The following is an 18,877-nucleotide window of genomic DNA, read 5'->3' as shown; positions in this document are numbered from 1 at the left end:
ACCCCACATTACAATGTAACCTAACAGCTCCGCTTACCGAGGATTCTGAGTTGAAACTTTATTTTTTAAAATACATATGAATTTCGGCTTTAGAAAGAACTTCCAGTAAATATTAGAAGGAAGATATTTGGGTGGTAAGGTTTGGGTGACTACTATTATTTTTGCAGTCCATACATATTCATATGGCACCTCGATTACGACTTTCCAAAGAGAAACATAGGTCATCAAAAGGTCCTTCCCTGGAAATCTGTAAGCAATGAAAGGGCAAGGAAGCAAAGACTCATTTCCATCCATGTTCCAGGCATTTTATGTTCTCCTAGGGCTGCATGGAGACAAACATAAAAGACTTGAGGGCTGGAGCGATGCCTCAAAAGCACCTGCTGCTCTGGCAGAGGACCTGACTTCAGTTCCCAGCACCCATTTCACAGGGTCACAGATACCTGGAAGTCTACCCCCAGGAAATCTGATGCGCTCTTGTAGTCTCTGAGGTCACACACACACACACAAATGTATATATATATATACATTTGTGTGTGTGTGACATGCATGTGTATAATTCTAAAAAACCTTCACAGGTTTGAAGATCTTTTCAGAATAGACAAAGGAAACACAAAACCCAGTTACAGGAAGGAAATCAGGAAGAGCAGATTGGTTTTTAGATAAGCGCAAATTGGTTAGTCGTGGAATTTGTAATCCTTAATGTGAAAGTACGACAGATTTCTTTTTCTAATAACTAATTTCTGTTTTGAAAAGTTTTTCTTTCCTCTTTTAACCATATCCTAACTCGACTAAAAGAACTAATCTGTGAATTCCGTTGCAAACAAAACAGAACAGAACAGCCGAAACCCAACTAACCAACCAAAAAGCAAAAGAAAAACCCAACGCCAAAAAAAACCAAGAATTTTTTTCCTATTACCACAATTTAGATCAGAAACCCCAGTGGTTGAGGAAGAATGGGGGAAGACATGGAGTTCCCATATAACAATCTCCTGAGAGGGGAACCAAGCCTCTGATCTTTTTTGTAGTACACCAGGCCAAAAACCCTGCAGGTAGGGTCTGGTACAGCACACTCACGGAGCCAACAGGCTCCCACGGGCACCAGAGGTGTCTGCCCACACACTGGATTGCAGCCAGTTTGTGCCATGTGAATTATTCTAGACTCCAGTCTGATGCCAACTCCACCTTCTGTCTATCCTATCAGGCCTACCTTCTCTGCCTGGCCAAATCCTGGCACTATCAACTTTTTACTCTGTGTTTGAAGTGTGCCCAGTCACATAGCATCTAAAAGCCCATGGAAAAATCACTTTCTTTAGTGAGCCTTGAGTTTTGGTAAAATTTTTCTTGAAATGAATAAACTAAGAGGGTTTGAGTTTTAATGGGCATTTTTCCTATTTAGCAATTTGAGGCGGTGACTTAGGAGGAGGTGGGAGGCTGTGATCAGGATGTAATGTGAATAAATAAATTAATAGAAAAAAACAAATCCAAAGTTGATAGACATACCTGTAGTCCCTTCAGCTCTGAGAGATGATGACAAATTCAGATAAATTTAGTTAATTCAGTTCACATGTTTAGGTGATAGTAACATGGCTTCTACCTGCTCACCTAGACATTTTCCAGAAAATGGACATCTCCATGTAAATATTGCTTTACTTTAGAAGGGATTATGGACCATTTAATCCTAATTTGTGGCTCTGATATGGAACTTTAAGTGAACTGACCAAGTTCACATAGCCCAGTTTTTCTTCCAGTGAACGAAATTCTTCACAATACTCCTAATGTCCAATATTAAGAGGGCGTGATCTGAAACTTGGTTTATTGAGACACACAACTAAAGATGTTCTATACAACCATACATTTTGGGTCTAAGAGGTCCCATGGGAAAACATCTTATCTTTTCAGCATCTAGAAGGATTGTAACGTTTCTTCTGTTTTTGGTTGTGAGCCTAGCCCTTAATAGCTGAGTCACCTCTCCAGCCCTAGACTTACCCATGTGAGTCTTACCCATTACCAACTTGCTTGCCTTGATGCACTAACTGTTATACATTTTCAGCAAAATTTGTTCTTGCCTTCATTCTCGTCACTCTGTACAGTCAAGATACAAATGGCTTTTATCTGACCAAAGTCGGGAGTTTTCCCTTTCTCTACATTTACTGTCACTCAGCAGTAGTGACACAGCGGACTGGGCCATCACTCTTCTTACATTTCTGCTCCAGCTTCCCGAATTACATTCAACTCTGTGCTTCTTCCACTTTTCCTGTTGGTTTGACCTCATTGCTGTTTCCTCGTTAGCCTGACACAACTTGTTAGGAGACCCACGCCTCAGAGCATCTCTCAAGTCCGAGTCTTAAAGGTACAGTTCCATCAGGAGGGGCTGGTGCACACCTTACTCCCATTACTTCCTGGACAGAAATGCAAACAGGTAAAGCAACTCTCAGTCTCTAGGTAAGAGGTGAAGTTTCAGGCTTTTGTTTTCCTTGAGGAATTTTTTAAAGTTAACCAATAAGTGGATCTCACTGTAGCGGTTGCTTTGTTCTTCTCAGTCCCCTATTATGGTGCGTTCCTATGCTTCTTATGGTTATATTGTCAAGACAAAACACCACAACCTAGAGAGCTTAAAAAATAAAGCATTTAATTAGGGCTCATGGATCCAGAGGGTCGGAGTCCTTGACCAGCATGACAGGCAGCATGACAGCTGGAACCCAGGCATGGCACGAGTAGCAGCTGAGAGCTAACATCTGGTTTACAAGCATGGGGCAGAGGGAAAGAGACTGGTAATGGTGCAGGTCTTTGAAACTTCAAAGCCCACCGCCAATGACACACCTCCCCCAACAAGGCCACGCCTCCTACTCCTTCCCAAGCAGTTCCAGCAACTGGGGACCAAGTGTTCAAATATAAGAGCTAGTGCCTGGAAAGAGTTGTCTCCATTCCTCACCCCAGCCCAACATGTGCTTATCCCTGCGCCATGAGCTTTACTGTTCTAGACATTTAATGTAAGAGAAATCGTCTGGTCTATGCCCTCTGCCTGGGCCACTTTGTGTCTCAGCCATGTGTATATTCCATCCCCACTTAGTGCTGAATAATACCATTGTGAACGGGTACAGCAGCTTCCCATGTTGGATTTAACAACTGCAGCAATAGCACACACTGTCTACTACCTTGGTTCTCAGTGTACTGTCTGAGAGAGTGAAGGACGATCTCATGCAACGAGCCTCTGTAGTTTTCCATCTTCCAAAATAGGAAGTTTGTCCCCTTAAATAGTTTTTAGTTCTTCCTTTCTCCTCCAGCTCCCAATAACTACACTGTGCTTTTTTCTGTTTCTACAAATTTGGAAATTTATAAATAATGTAAGTAGAATCATACAACATTCCATTCCTGGTCGATTTTATTTAGCACTACACTCTCTAGATAAAAACACATGGTGGGGAATTCTTTCTTCCTTTTCAAGGGTGAATAGTATTCCAGTGCATGTCTACTATATTTAAAAATCCATTCCTCAGTTGGTGAACATGCAGGTTGTTTTCAGCTTTTTTGGTTATTAGGAATTCTTCTCTGAATATTTGTAAACAAGTGCTTGCATTTTCAGTTCCTTTGATACATACAGATTGCTGGGCCATAATAACACAGCGTTTAACTTTCTGAGCCACTGCTAAACTATTTTTCTGAGGTAACTGCACCATCTTGTGTTCCCACCAGCCAATACTAGCTATCTCTCTTTTGACTGCAGGCATTCTGCTAAACGCGAGGTGGTGTCTCATTGTGACTCTAACGTACATTTCCCTAATCACCAACGATGTCAAACTTCCTCTTTATGAGGCTCATGCATCACCCAGTGTGCTAAGGAATAGGGAAATCAGTTCTTAAATAACAGAGGAGAGGACCAGCACTGTACCTCAGCTGGCACAATACTTGCTGGGTAGCATAAAGCCCTGGGTCTGATCTCCAGGACTGCACAGAACTGGGTGTGGTTATACACACCTGGAATTCCAGCACCTGGAAGGTACAGATCAGAAGGGTCAAGATTATCCTTCATTACAAAGTAAATTTGAGGCTAGCCCGGGCTACTATAGACTCCACCTCAAATAAAGAAGTAGAGGGGGTGGGAAAAGTGAGGTGAAGAACCAGAGGAGAGGAAGAAAAGTAGGTGCACAGAGAGAGTTAGTAGATTCAGCATCTGCTGGTGTGAGGGAATTGGGGAAACTGGAGTGAGGGGATGCCTGATGCTTAGGGCCAGTCCACAATCCCATTGATAAAAACACTTCTAAAATAATTACAGCAATGCTGGACTCAGGAGTCAGAGGCAGGAAAAGCTGAAGCCCGACGATATTCTCTGTTTTGCAGCAAGTTCAAGGCTAGCCTGGTCTACAGAGTGAGTTCCAGGATTGCCAAGGCTAAACGGAGAAACCCTATTTCAAAAATATAAAATAAAATAAAATAAAATAAAATAAAATAAAATAAAATAAAATAAAATAAAATAAAATAAAAACTCATTTGTTTCTATCTCTGTTTACTCTCCATTGAGATTCTCAGCCCCCATATTTATTCTATCTACGTGGCTACTCTGTTCTCTTCACATTGTACTGCAATGAAATTGGGGAGGGTTAAGTCTGAGTTTTCCAGCTCTCCTCGACAGCCAGCCGCACTGAGATTCCCATGCTGAGTGTTCACTTGTGGCCAGTGAGGGACTGCTTTCTGTCACTTTGTATCTCCTGCTGATTGATCTCCTGTGCTAGATGCCTCTGTGTAGAAAGCCTGAGTCACAGCATGTGAAGGGTGGTGCTCACTCTCTTCCTCCTCAGAGAAAGAAGTATGTTCAGAGGAACCGCAGCCGGCCCGTTGCCTCTGGTCTACTGCCTCGCTATGGAAGGTCACGAATGACAGTTATGAAAGGCATCAGAGACAGCCTAAGGGAGTGGCTGCAGCTGCCAGAGTAGTTAGATCTGATATGTTCTGACTTAGAAACTTGTTGAAACTGTCTAAGATGGTGGCTCTCAACCTATGGGCCCTGACTCCTTTGGGGTTGAGTAACCATTCATGGAGGTCACCTAAGGCCACCAGAAAACACAGATATTATAATTTGCAACAGTAGCAAAATTACAGTTATGAAGTAGCAATGGAAATAATTTTATAGTTGGAGGTCACCACGACATGAGGAACTGTACACTGCATTAGGAAGGTTAAGAACCACTGGTCTAATATTAGGGCCAAACATCAAAAAGCTAAATTCAATGGTTTAAAATAGATTTATTTATTTATTTATTTATTTATTTATTTATTTATTTATTATTGTTATTACTGTGAAGGTCTGTGTATGACATGTGTATGATACATGTGTCAGGGAGGTCACACTGAGACATGTCCACCACAGTGAGTGTGTTGGTCACAGAACAACTTTTTCCAGAGACAGTTCCCTTCATTTAACTGTGGGATTTAGGGACTGGACTCAGGCTGTCTGGTTTTCGTATCACTTTAATGTACTCAGCCATCTTACCAGCCCCCTTTACTTTTCTTCTTACATTTAAGATGGTTCTGTTACATAACCCAGGCTGGCCTTGAACTTTGGATTGTCATGCTCTGGCTTTTAAATACTGAGATGGAAAGTGTACACCACCAACTAAGCTCGGATTCAGTGCTAACACACCATGACATCATAGCCTCCACATTTGTACCACTGGTAATAGGAATGGCTTCTTGAGTTTTAGGTTATCTTGTTGGACCACCCAATTAGTCTAGATGACTCTAGTTTATTCCATCCGTCATTGCTGGCCCACCAACTTTCGGCTCATCTTTGAAACATGAGGTATCTTTATCTGAGTAGAGAACACATTTATTGAGTTTGAACACATGCATATTTTATGAACAATAAGAAAAAGCTAAATAATCTTGGAATCACATCACTCTTTGGAGTATAAGTATGAGAAATAAGTGTCAGAGACAATACAGTAGAGTCTGTGTATGCAATCTCAAGCAATACAGCCACATTATATTACAATTATATCATAATTATAATTATGTCATTAGTTAACGATTACGAAGAATCATATTTGCCTCATTGTTCACATAGAAGAATTTTGAAAGGTTCAGGATACAAAAGTAGAATCAAACAATCATCTCAAGAATGATTTCTGATCAGATCCTCTCGTTCCAGATAGGCCGAGCTAAAGCTGTCTGCTGTTAGATACTCGTCCGACTGGTTAGACATTCCACATGGTACAGATTTCTTTAGGGGATAAAGGTGATGAGGAAATGCCATTTTGGCCTCACCTGCACGGATGTGTCCATGGTAGTAAAGCATGTCTGAGTCTTACTGTAGGCTAAGAACCAGGAGAAGATTACATCTCATTCACTAATGACAAAATGTATCGTGCAGTGATAAGCAAAGAAAATGGTACTAATGTTTTCTTGCCACTAATATGGATCATACCTAATACTAATAACCATTTGTTAAAAAGGATAAAAATGTTTCTCACACATTTCCGACAGAAATTTCGTAAGCTGCTTAGAGCCACGAGAGATTCTCATGTTCTTCGGGAGTTGAGAGAGGTTATGAGTGCTCACTCGCCCCTTTGGAGACTTGACCTTATTTTAATTCAGGCTTGTGGAAGTAAGTGTTGAAATATCAACGCGTGAGTAGCCGTAATGTGTATATTTTGTGTGATTATCCAGAGATATCTATAATTGTTATGTGGAATTTACAAAGGCACTCTATATAATATTCTGACCTAAAAATTAAGACCACATTTAGGCAGAGTTACCGACGACGCCTACTAAGAACACATTTTTCAAGGGGGAGCAGATAGAGTACAGTCAGGCCACGGATGACAGTAAGCAGTGCAGGGGGAGATCCGCCTTCAGATGCCCAGCCTTTCATCTCTGTATCTGATCATGTCCTGTACCTAAGGAGAATTAAAACAAAGTTTCCATTTGGAATTTTGATTTTTTCAGAACTAATACATCTCATGGGGCTTAAATACGTAGAAGTTTAAAAATACAGAAGTCCTTGACTTGAGCAAGATCAAATAAATTAAGACATCACCAATTAAGGATGTGTGGTGTAGTTGCTAGAGAAACCATTATAAAATGCGGACACAAAAGCAAGCTGGCTCAGTGGTTAAAAGCACGTGGAGGACTTGAGTTTGGTTTCTAGGACCCCTGGTGGCTCACAACAGCTCCAAGCGCCCTCTTCTGGCCTCTGTGGGAACCTGCACTGACGTGAACATGCCCACAGTCAGACTGCCCACCACCCCAAATAGAAACAAAACAGAAATCATTTTTTAAAAACACCAGCAGGATTATTTGGGCAGGGACTGTAATAGTGGGATATGTGTAACATGCATTTGCCAAACGTTATTTGACAAGATCTATATTGTGCCTCTGAACAATGTAGAGAGAACACTAATATAAAGAATAGTTAGGAAATGTGTCATAGTAATTAAAGCAAACATACCATGAACACAAAATATTAATAAAGGAGAAATTAGGGATGAGGGTATAGGGGTGGGGTAAGAAGGTAAATAATTGATTATCTGTTTTTCCTTTTTTATATAGCTCTAAAACTACCCTGAAAAACCACATTAATTTAAAAAATATTTCACTAAGAAACTAAATAACAGAGTATCAATTCTATGGTGACAAATGGAGAGACAAAGTGACAAAACAGTAAGAATAAGAAAAACAGAACAGAAAGGGCCAATAGCCTGTGGGAAATGTGATCCAAATTCTACACATCTTTAACAGCTTACTGAATGAAAGCTTGTTGTATTTGTACAATGCTTACATAAAAAAAGCAAAACTGAGAGATACCCTGTTTGTAGGAAATACGGTGAAAGGTTTAGGACTCAGGAAGTTTAAAAATTATGCAGGTGAAAGTATGCCACATTTAATCACCAACTAAGACAGAACCTGTACAGTTAGAACAGCATTACAAGAAGTCAGAGCTCATGTTACGCCTCTTCAAGGTGAAGATTTCAAAGCAGTTCTAAGCTCATGTGCACCTAACAGCATCACTACCACATGCACACAGAGGAAACAGAAAGAGCTGGCAGAGACAGGCAATCCCAACCAGGTTGGAAGGTTCAAAGGACATGGGCATGCTTCTCACAGTTGACGTGATATTTACACCCCTTCCTGAGAACTGCAAAAGAAACCTCTTCCCAACTCCAAATAATCCCTTCACCATCATTAACCATAGACTAAGTCATAAAGTCAAGATGGTTCAAATTCTTGACACTATCCAGAGTGTCCATTAACAAAATGTGATTGCTTTATAAACCCAGCAACAGCCATGAACTCCAATACCTAACGATTAACAGAAAAAAAAATCCAATGTCCAAAAATCATGAGCTGAAGAAATTATAATTAAAATTAGAAACTATTTTGAAGTAAACAAAATACCACAATTCAAATTTCTGTGATAAAAGCTTTAAATGAATGTATTTCCCTCCCCCAAAAGGTTTTGCTCTTGTGTAGGAGGAAACACCCCAAAACGCAAGTAATATCTAAGTATTATGGACAAAACACAGACCCTATCCTCTAAGAAACACAGACACACACACAGACACACACACACACACACACACATACACACACACTCAAACTACTCAAGAACGGCAAACAAAACAAACAAACAAACAAACTGAAAGAACCTACAACTACCTGCAAATTCTGGGATTAAGCACAGGTGGTCAATGACAGTGTAGAATTAATTCTTCTATTTTTCAATTTACAGGCAATAGAAATCATAATTAGAAGGAATCTAGTCTTTCTGCAGTGAAGTAGGCTGGTCAAATATGGCCAGATGCCAAAGAGGGATCAGGGACTGTGTGTGAGAGAAGATTCCTTCCTTGTCTTTCTGAGCCCTGTGCTCATCTGACATCAGAAACATGCGCTCACAGGGCAGCTTTAAAGTAGTGTGGTCAGTGCTTGAACATCTGAGCTAAGATAAGACATCAGTCACAAAGGATGAGCTAGGACTCATGGTTTGACTCTAAGCATCTTACCAGCCAGCAAACCTTCAACAAAGGACTATAGCCAAACTCAGTCTGTATGTAATGTTTAGACCATTCAAGGTTGTCCCCTGCGCCAGTCCTTTCCAACCTGGGTGTGGCAGAATGGCTCTCTCAAAGAAGGGTGGCAAGAAGAAGGGGCATTGCGCCATCATCGAGGTGGTGACCTGAGACTACACCATCAACATTCACAAGCACATCCATGGAGTGGGCTTCAAGAAGTGTGCCCCGTGGATACTCAGTGGAATCCAGAAGTTTGCTGTGAAGGAGATGAGGCCTCCAGATGTGCACACTGACACCAGGCTCAATGAAGCCGTCTGGGCCAAGGGAATGAGGGATGCTCCTTATTACATCCAAGTACGTTTGTCCAGAAAATGTAATGAGGTTGAGGATTTACCAAACATGCTCTACCTACAGGTAACTTACGTGCCTGTTACCACATTAAAAACGTCTACGGATGGTCAAGGTGAATGAGAACTAACCTTCTGAGTGTCAAAGAAGGTTGCAGAACTGCTAAAAAAAAAAAAAAGTTTGTCTAAAGTGCTCTTACAGGCCACATTTTAAGTGTAAGATGCCATCCACTGCAAGCAGGAAAGGTAGTTAGTAGATATTGACGTAGATATTGACTCAAAGATGACCTTAAAATTTAGATGATTCAAACAAGGCCTTTAAAGTCAGGATATCTCTGTCCAGGAAAGAAAAATGCACCAAAAGAAGAGAAAAACATAGGAAATGGCAGAAGCGGGAAAGACCAAACAAAGTTTACTTCCTCTCTCCTATGCTCTCTTAAATTCATTGTCTTTAGTGTGTGTGTGTGTGTGTACATGTGTGTATATATGTGTGTATATGTGTGTGTATATATGTGTGTGCGTGTACATTCACCCATGAGAACAAGGGCACTTTGGGGCCTTGGAGCACAGGCAGAGGTCAGAGAACAACCTGATTGCCAATCTTCTCCTTCCCCCTGTTGGAGACTTTGCTCTTTTTCAGCTGAGTGTAGCAGGCTTCTTGGCTGTGAATGTCTGCTTGAATTCTCTACCTCCCATATTCCTGAAAGAACACTAAGATTAAACACACTCCTGCTTGGCCTCAGGCTTTTATGTGCATTTGATTTCAGGGCCTCTTGCTTGTGCAGCAAGAACTTTTACCCACTGACCCATCTCCTCAGCTCCCCTTCTCAGTAGAAATTTTATTACTAAAAATTGATTATAAAAGATCACTGCATAAGGCCTGGGTAAAGTGCTTGCTATGTAGGCATGAGGACCCGAGTACCAGTACCCACGTAAAAGCTGGGTACCATAGCATGCGTGTAATCTCAGAGCTGGGGAGGTAGAGACAGGAGGATCCCTTAGGTCAGTGGTTCTTAACCTGTGGGTCATGACTTCTTCAGGGGTCAAAAGATACTTTCACAGGCTTTCTAAGACCATTAGAAAACACAGATATTTACATTACGATTCATAGCAGTAGCAAAATTACAGTTGAAATAGCAATGAAATAATTTTATGGTTGGGGGTCACCGCAACATGAGAAACTGTATTCAAGGGTCACAGCATTAGGAAGGCTGAGAATCACTGTCTTAGGCTCACTGGACATTCAGCCTCGCCCAATTGGCAAACTCCAGGTCCCATCTTGTCTAGAAGGACTAAGATAGACAGCTCCTGAGAAGAGACATTGAAGCGTGACCTCTGGCCCCCACATGCTTACACATTCGTCTGCACATGCACACACCTGTACACATGCACACAAATTAACATGCATACATACACTTCACATGAGCTACAGAGTACTAACGGTGGAGGAGTCTGTGGATTTAAGAATAGAGCCAAAGTATTGCTTTATCTTGGGGTTGGGGGATGTGAGGAATGAACACAGCTTCTGGAATTTGTAGACTAGCAGAAGGTCTAACATGGGTAAATGTGATTTTCAAAAAAGAAGGAAGATAATACAAACAAACAAACAAACAAACAAATAAACAAATGACTCATCAAGAGAACAGGGCAGGAAAATGGCAAAGAACATAGAGCCGAAAACTTCCAACGTTTGGTAGAAGACACAGATGTATAGATTCAAGTCTCAGCTTATCCTCCTGAAGTAAATTTTAATGCACGCCCCCCAAAACCCTCTGCAAACTAGACAATAAAATGATGGGGTGAAGGCAGCTAAAGACAGCCCAGCGTGTAAGGGGAACAGAATTTGGGGGACTCTGAGCTTCTCAGAAATCCCTAGAGTCAGAAGGTAGGTGGAAGCACATTTCTAAAGAGACGAGGAAAAGCCAAATTCTACGCACAGTAAAAGTGTCTTAACAGAATTAAAGTGAAATAATTTTCTTATGGGAGAAAACTATGAAGGCACACGGCCAGTGCCGTGGCAATACAGGCACGGCCTAAGAGAAGGTTTTCACACCGGAGGAAGAGAGTTCAGGGAGAAACTGGGACATTTGCAAATGAATGAAGAGCTTTAAAAACATAAATTACATAGATAAATAAAAACCTCCCACGTTTTCCTAAATGACAGCTTCATAGCTCAGAGTCGTGTGTGTGTGTGTGTGTGTGTGTGTGTATTACAGTCTACCTAGGCCCAGGGGCCAGATGGGGTTGCACGCCTATCACCAACGTTAGTCTGTACAGAAAAGTCAGCATCAGGCAGGGGTTCTGGCTCCAATCCAGTGGTCCCCAACCTTTCTAATGATGTGACCCCTTTAGCACAATTCTTTATGTTGTGGGGACTACCAACCATAAAATTATTTTCCATGCTACTCCATAACTGTACGTTTGCTATTGTTATGAATTGTAAAGCAAATATGTATTTCTTGTGATTGGGGTGTGTGTGAGAGAGACAGAGAGACAGAGAGAGACAGAGACAGACAGAGAGACAGAGACAGAGACAGACAGACAGAGAGACAGAGAGAGAGAGAGACAGACAGACAGGCAGACAGACAGAGACACACACAGAGAGAGACAGAGAGAGAGAGAGACAGACAGAGAGGGAGAACCCATAGGTTAAGAACCTTTGTTTTAATCCAATTCAATTGCAGAGGGGCTCCTATCATTTCTGGTACCTAATAAGAGACTTTAAATTCCTGGAACTACTGAAAACGGGGTTTCCTGCTTAAATGTACAGATACCTACACAATGCCACACAAATAACAAAGAATCAGGACAATATGACACCACCAAAGGAAAATACTGCAGCTTCAATAATTGAGACAGTGTCCCGCCCCCCCCCCCCCCCCCCCACACAAAGGGAGCTATGTATGAGAAGGTGGTGGATTGGGAGACATCTAGCCTTCTCCTGCATGTACATGAATCTGAACCGAGCATCAGGTGCCTGGTTGCAGGGAGAAATGGGCTGTTTGGAAAAGGAAAGGAGGGCAGCAGTGAGCTGTGAGCTGTGCCACAGAGGAAGGGAGCCAAGGAGAAAGGGGTGGGCTGGTTGCTTGGATCTGGCAAAAGGATGCAGGCAGCAGGGGCAGAACGGGTGGAGCCAAGCAACAGAGGACCAATGACATCCCCGTGCCTTGGCCAATAGACTACTTGGCCTGATGGCTTTGCAGGCTCTCAGTGGATGAGGACAGTTAATGGAAAGAGAGCACTGTTTGGAAATTTCCCACATCAGCTAAGTACCTGGTTTGAGAAGGCACCCGACCTGGGGTGCTTGGCTTAAGCTGGTGGGCGCCATGTTTAAGGGCGGCTCTAGCACTTCCCCGATTAGCAGGAAATATACTGATGGCTCCGTTAGCAAGCAGATTTCTGGTTTAAACTGCTTGGATTTCAGTTAGAAAAATAGCCGTCCCTAGGAAAACTGCAAAATCCGGGCCGGGGCGTTGGGGGGTGGGAGAGTGGTAAGTCCTCTCTCTTCTCAGGAAGATATACTGACTGGTGGTTTCCTCTCATTTTAAAAATCATTTTGTAAGCCTGTCAGTCAGTCCATCTGCCTGTCTGTCTGTTTTTACACAGAACTACCTAGAACTCACTATGTAGCCAGGCTAGCTTTGAACTCACAGCAATCCCCCTGCCTTAGCTTTTTAAGCATTGGGATTCCAGTTGTGAATCTCTGCACCCCATCCTCTGTATTTATCTATTGCATTCTCTCTATTATTTCTTATACTTTTATTTCACATACATTACTTTTCTCTATATTTTCTTTTTCCTTCCTCTGGCTCTTTTTCCTTTAAACTATCTAGCTTTTTGTTTCTCTAGCTTTGACACTGCTGAAACTCTTAGCTCATCCTAATGGTATTTACTTCTCTCCGAACCTTACTGGAGTAAGGTTCATCCCCCCTTTTTTGTTGGTGTTGCTACAATTAGTCATACAATCTCTTTTGAATCCCTTTTTATTACTGCTGAGAAAGAATGAGGTAACTGAAGACAGGCCGAGGAAAGTTCACACTCAGACAACCTTGAAGGAAAAAAAGACACAAGCAAACATGACCACAGCTTTCAAAAAATCTGGGACATGTTCAAGAATTTACAGTGTAAAAGAAACAGCTGAGATGCAAAAATAAAATAAAATGAAGATTGCCTGGGGAAGCTGTTCAGTGGTTAAGAGAGCTTGCTGCTCCTCCAGAGGAACTGAGTTCAGTTTCCAGTATCCACTTCAGGTACCTCACAGTTGCCTGTAACTCCATTTTCTTCTGTCATGGACATCACACACACACACACACACACACACACACACACACACACGAATATATATATATATATATATATATATATATATATATATATATATATATGGAAAATAGCTGATTCAATAGAATTATAGCAGACAGTACCCAAATACAGGAAAAGAGAAGGACATCCAAGTGTAGGAGGCATTTAAAATTATAAATGAAGGTAACCAGACGACAATTTCTCCACAGTTCATTATAGTTAAATTCTTAGAATAAAGAATAGAAAAAGACAATTGGAAGTTAGCTGAGTTGAAGATTAAAGGTACCAACTTATAAAGGGAGATCTTCAAAGCTACAACGGGCCTCTCAGCAGAAGCTCTAAAAGCCAAGGAAGCATGGGATGATACATTTCAATCCCTGAGAAGTAACAGTGGAGGTCAGGACTTGGAAGTTGGATAAATAGTGTTGGTAGCTGGAGACAGGAGGTTAATCCATGATTAGTATGGAAGCATTTACGTCTAGAGAGAAGGTAACATCTTAGAGAACGCTCCAACAATGGACACCTGCTTAGGTGGCACTAGGGACGGAGGACAGTGAAGGTCTCATTAGAGGTGAAGGTGAGAGACGCTTACAGTGTCAAAGGTCTCGGGGTCGAGACAAGGGAAGAAAATGCTGGAGAATGTTTTCAGTTGGCCTGTAGGAAGTTTTTGTGGTATCACAGTCTGGGAAGATGAAGGGCTTATAGGAGATTTAGAGAAGAAGTGGAAACGAAGGAAGAGACACATGCTCACATTAGCTTCCAGACAGTTCTGTCTGTGACTTTACTCTGACATCGGAAGCTCAATAGACCATGGCCAAGTTCATCTTCTGTCCTTCCAACTGATTTCCCAGTGACACTATCAGTCTGTCTTTCAAATGTTCACACTGAAGAACTCAGTATTCCAGAGACCTCTCTGATCTTTCTAGGCACTAAATTCTAAGGCTATGGGGGAATAACAGTTATCTTTTCTCCCACTTCTCAGGAAAGTTGTAAGGACAACTTCAAGTGACCCAAAATACATATAATTGGGGTCCCTAGAGGAGGGGTTACAGAGAAAGAACTGACTTTTGCAGGTTGTTCTCTGACCTCCACATATACTTCATGGTGCATTGGCACCCAACACTACACTACACACACACACACACACACACACACACACACACACATACACACATACACACCCATAAATAAAATGTAAAGAAAAGATTAAGGCTGAATTTATGGCAATATCCCGTGTCTCAACAATTCTGAGTTTGGCTATGTAACCAGTAGAGAAATGTGTCTGTGCACCAAGACATCAGTATATCTGCATATCCATTGACCCACACTGGTCACTGTTGTCTAACTTAGAATAGCGAATCCACAGATAAAAAGGAATGACAATATAAATCCAACAGGTGAATCTCAGCAGTGTACTGCTAACCAAAGAAGCAAGCTCTCAAGTAAACAATACATATTGGATTACACTCATATTGAACTTTTAAAGGACATTAATCTAGACGTCATAACAATTGGTATTTTATGTAGGAGAAATGGGAAGGCACTGCATTGAGTTCTGAGGAGCTGGTAATATGTCTCTTGATTTTGACAGAGGAAAGTGGCTCTATTAAGGTTAACTCCAGAGCCTAGCAATAGAAAAGACTGTCTCTCTAATACCAATTCTCTTCAAACTATTCCACAAAATAGAAACAGAAGGAACACTACCCAATTCGTTCTATGAAGCTACAATTACACTCATACCCAAACCCCACAAAGACCCGACAAAGAAAGAGAACTTCAGACCAATCTCCCTTATGAACATCGATGCAAACATACTCAATAAAATTCTAGCAAACTGAATCCAAGAACACATCAAAACAATTATCCATCATGATCAAGTAGCTTTTATCCCAGGAATGCAGGGGTGGTTCAATATTCGGAAATCCATCAATGTAATCCACTATATAAACAAACTCAAAGGAAAAAAGCCACATGATCATCTCACTAGATGCTGAGAAAGCATTTGACAAAATTCAACATCCCTTCATGATAAAAGTCTTGGAAAGATCAGGAATTCAAGGCCCCTACCTAAACATAGTAAAAGCAATTTACAGCAAACCAGTAGCCAACATCAAACTAAATGGAGAGAAACTTGAAGCAATCCCACTAAGATCAGGGACTAGACAAGGCTGCCCACTCTCTCCCTACTTATTCAATATAGTACTGGAAGTCCTAGCCAGAGCAATTAGACAACAAAAAGAAGTCAAAGGGATACAAATAGGAAAGGAAGAAGTCAAAATATCACTATTTGAAGATGATATGATAGTATACTTAAGTGACCCCAAAACTTCCACCAGAGAACTCCTAAACCTGATAAACAACTTCAGCAAAGTGGCTGGTTATAAAATCAACTCAAACAAATCAGTAGCCTTCCTCTACATGAAAGATAAACAGACTGAAAAAGAAATTAGGGAAATGACACCCTTCACAATAGTTGCAAATAATATAATATACCTTGGTGTGAATCTAACTAAGCAAGTGAAAGACTTCTATGACAAGAACTTCAAGTCCCTGAAGAAAGAAATCGAAGATCTCAGAAGATGGAAAGATCTCCCATGCTCATGGTTTGTCAGGATTAATATAATAAAAATGGCCATCTTGCCAAAAGCAATCTACAGATTCAATGCAATTCCCATTAAAATCCCAACTCAATTCTTCACAGAGTTAGAAAAGGAAATTCTCAAATTCATATGGAATAACAAAAAACCCAGGATAGAGAAAACTATTCTCAACAATAAAAGAACTTCTGGAAGAATCACCATCCCTGACCTCAAGCTGTACTACAGAGCAATAGTGATAAAAACTACTTGGTATTGGTACAGAGTCAGGCAGGAAGATCAATGGAATAGAATTAAAGACCCAGAAATGAACCCACACACCTATGGTCACTGGATCTTTGACAAAGGAGCTAAAACTGTCCAGTGGAAAAAGGACAGCATTTTCAACAAATGGTGCTGGTTCAACTGGAGGACAACATGTAGAAGAATGAAAATTGATCCATTCTTATTTCCTTGTACAAAGCTCAAGTGGACAAAGGACCTCCACATAAAACCAGATACACTGAAACTAATAGAAGAGAAGGTGGCGAAGAGCCTCGAATACTTGGGCACAGGGGAAAAGTTCCTGAACAGAACACCAATGGCATATGCTCTAAGATCAAGAATTGACAAATGGGACTTCATAAAATTGCAAAGTTTCTGTAAGGCAAAGGACATTGTCCATAGGACAAAACGACAACCAACAAATTGGGAAAAGATCTTTACCAATCCTATATCTGATAGAGGGCTAATATCCAATATATACAAAGAACTCAAGAAATTAGACTCCAGACAACAAAATAACCCTATTAAAAAATGGGGTATAGAACTTAACAAAGAATTTTCAACGGAAGAAACTCGAATGGCCAAGAAGCACCTAAAGAAATGTTCAGTATCCTTAGTCGTCAGGGAAATGCAAATCAAAACAACCCTGAGATTCCATCTCACACCAGTCAGAATGGCTAAGATTAAAAACTCAGGTGATAGTAGATGCTGGCGAGGGTGTGGAGAAAGAGGAACACTCCTCCATTGTTGATGGGACTGCAAGATGGTGCAACCACTTTGGAAATCAGTGTGGCAGTTCCTCAGAAAATTGGACAAAGCATTACCTGAGGATCCAGCTATACCACTCCTAGGCATATACCCAGAAGATGCTCGAACCTATAACAAGGACATATGCTCAACTATGTTCATAACAGCCTTATTTATAATAGCCAGGAGCTGGAAAGAACCCAGATGTCCTTCAATTGAGGAATAGATTTAAAAAATGTGGTATATTTACACAATGGAGTATTACTCAGCTATTAAAAACAATGAATTCGAGAGGTTCCTAGGTAAATGGATGGAACTAGAAAATATCATCCTGAATGAGGTAAGCCAATCACAAAAGAACACACATGGTATTCACTCATTGATTATTGGATATTAGCCCAGAACCTTGAAATACCCAAGATTCAACTCACAGGCCACATGAAGCTCATGAAGAAGGAAGACCAAGTGGGGTTGCTTCAGTCCTTCTTAGAAGGAGCAACAAAATACTCAAGGGAGCAAATATGGAGACAAAGTGAGGGACAGAAACTGAAGGAGGGGCTGTCTGAAGACCATTCCACCTGAGTATCCATCCCATGTGCAGTCACCAAAGTTTCAGAAGTACTAGCATATTATGACTAAGAAAACATGGATGAATTTGTGGAAGCAGGAGTTTGTGGCAGAGAATCCTTACATCATGGTGGATCAGGAAGCAGTTACAGCAGGATGAGATGTCAGGTGCCTGGTACAAACTGAAAGGAAGATGAGGAGTCCTCTGTTTTTTGTTTTGTTTTTTTTTTTTTAAAAAAAAACAAACCTCAAAGTCCAGGAGAAATAGACCAGTGATGACTTGTCTTTATCAGTTTTAGAGCATCCCTGAGATGAGAAGGCACAGCCAAGCCTGACACCGTCTTTAGGAGCAGTCTTAAGGAGGTTAATTGTTCGTGTACTGATTAATTCAGATGACCCAGAAAACAGATGATCCAGTTCCGTTTAGCAAAGCTCCCAAATGCTAAGCTTCCTTAAATCCTTCTTGCTGTTGTGAAAGGTTCACTTCAGAGTCTGTGAGAGGAGCCCCCACCCAGGATCTCTTCTGTGTTCTCTCCTCTTCTAAGCAGAAGCGGCTTTGATGTAGGAATCTATGACATCATCAGCGGCAAAAGAAGTTTCAACCATTCTTACCACATTGAACATTAATTAGAATTCTATTGAATTAAAAAAAAAAAAGACAAGACTGTCTCCTTGGGCATGCCCATACTATCTCTTGGACAGTTGGGGATCATCCCTCCCTTCAATAAACAGGAAAAATAAGATCATGCTTAGGAAGTAAAACCTAGGGGGGGTATTCCACTAGAGACACACATTTGACCTTTGGGATGTCATAAAGAAGCCATAAGTGCTATGGCATATGAACTGCACATCATTCTTCTCATTATAACAAAGAGGATTATGGGATGGCTGGCACATGCTCAGTAAGCATAAGGTTATATAACCTAGGCCAGTCCAAGAAAAGCCCACACCTCCAGGAAACCCTTCCTTTCTCTTTATAATTAAAAGCTCCTAGACTGGAAACAAGGCAGTTTCTGAGCCATGTGTTTGCCCAAGACTGATTCTGCTC

This window comes from Grammomys surdaster, unplaced genomic scaffold (assembly GCF_004785775.1).
Source record: "Grammomys surdaster isolate TR1022 unplaced genomic scaffold, NIH_TR_1.0 125704, whole genome shotgun sequence".
Lineage (NCBI taxonomy): Eukaryota > Metazoa > Chordata > Mammalia > Rodentia > Muridae > Grammomys > Grammomys surdaster.
The sequence above is the reverse complement of the archived record's forward strand: the minus strand, read 5'-3'. Positions refer to the sequence as shown.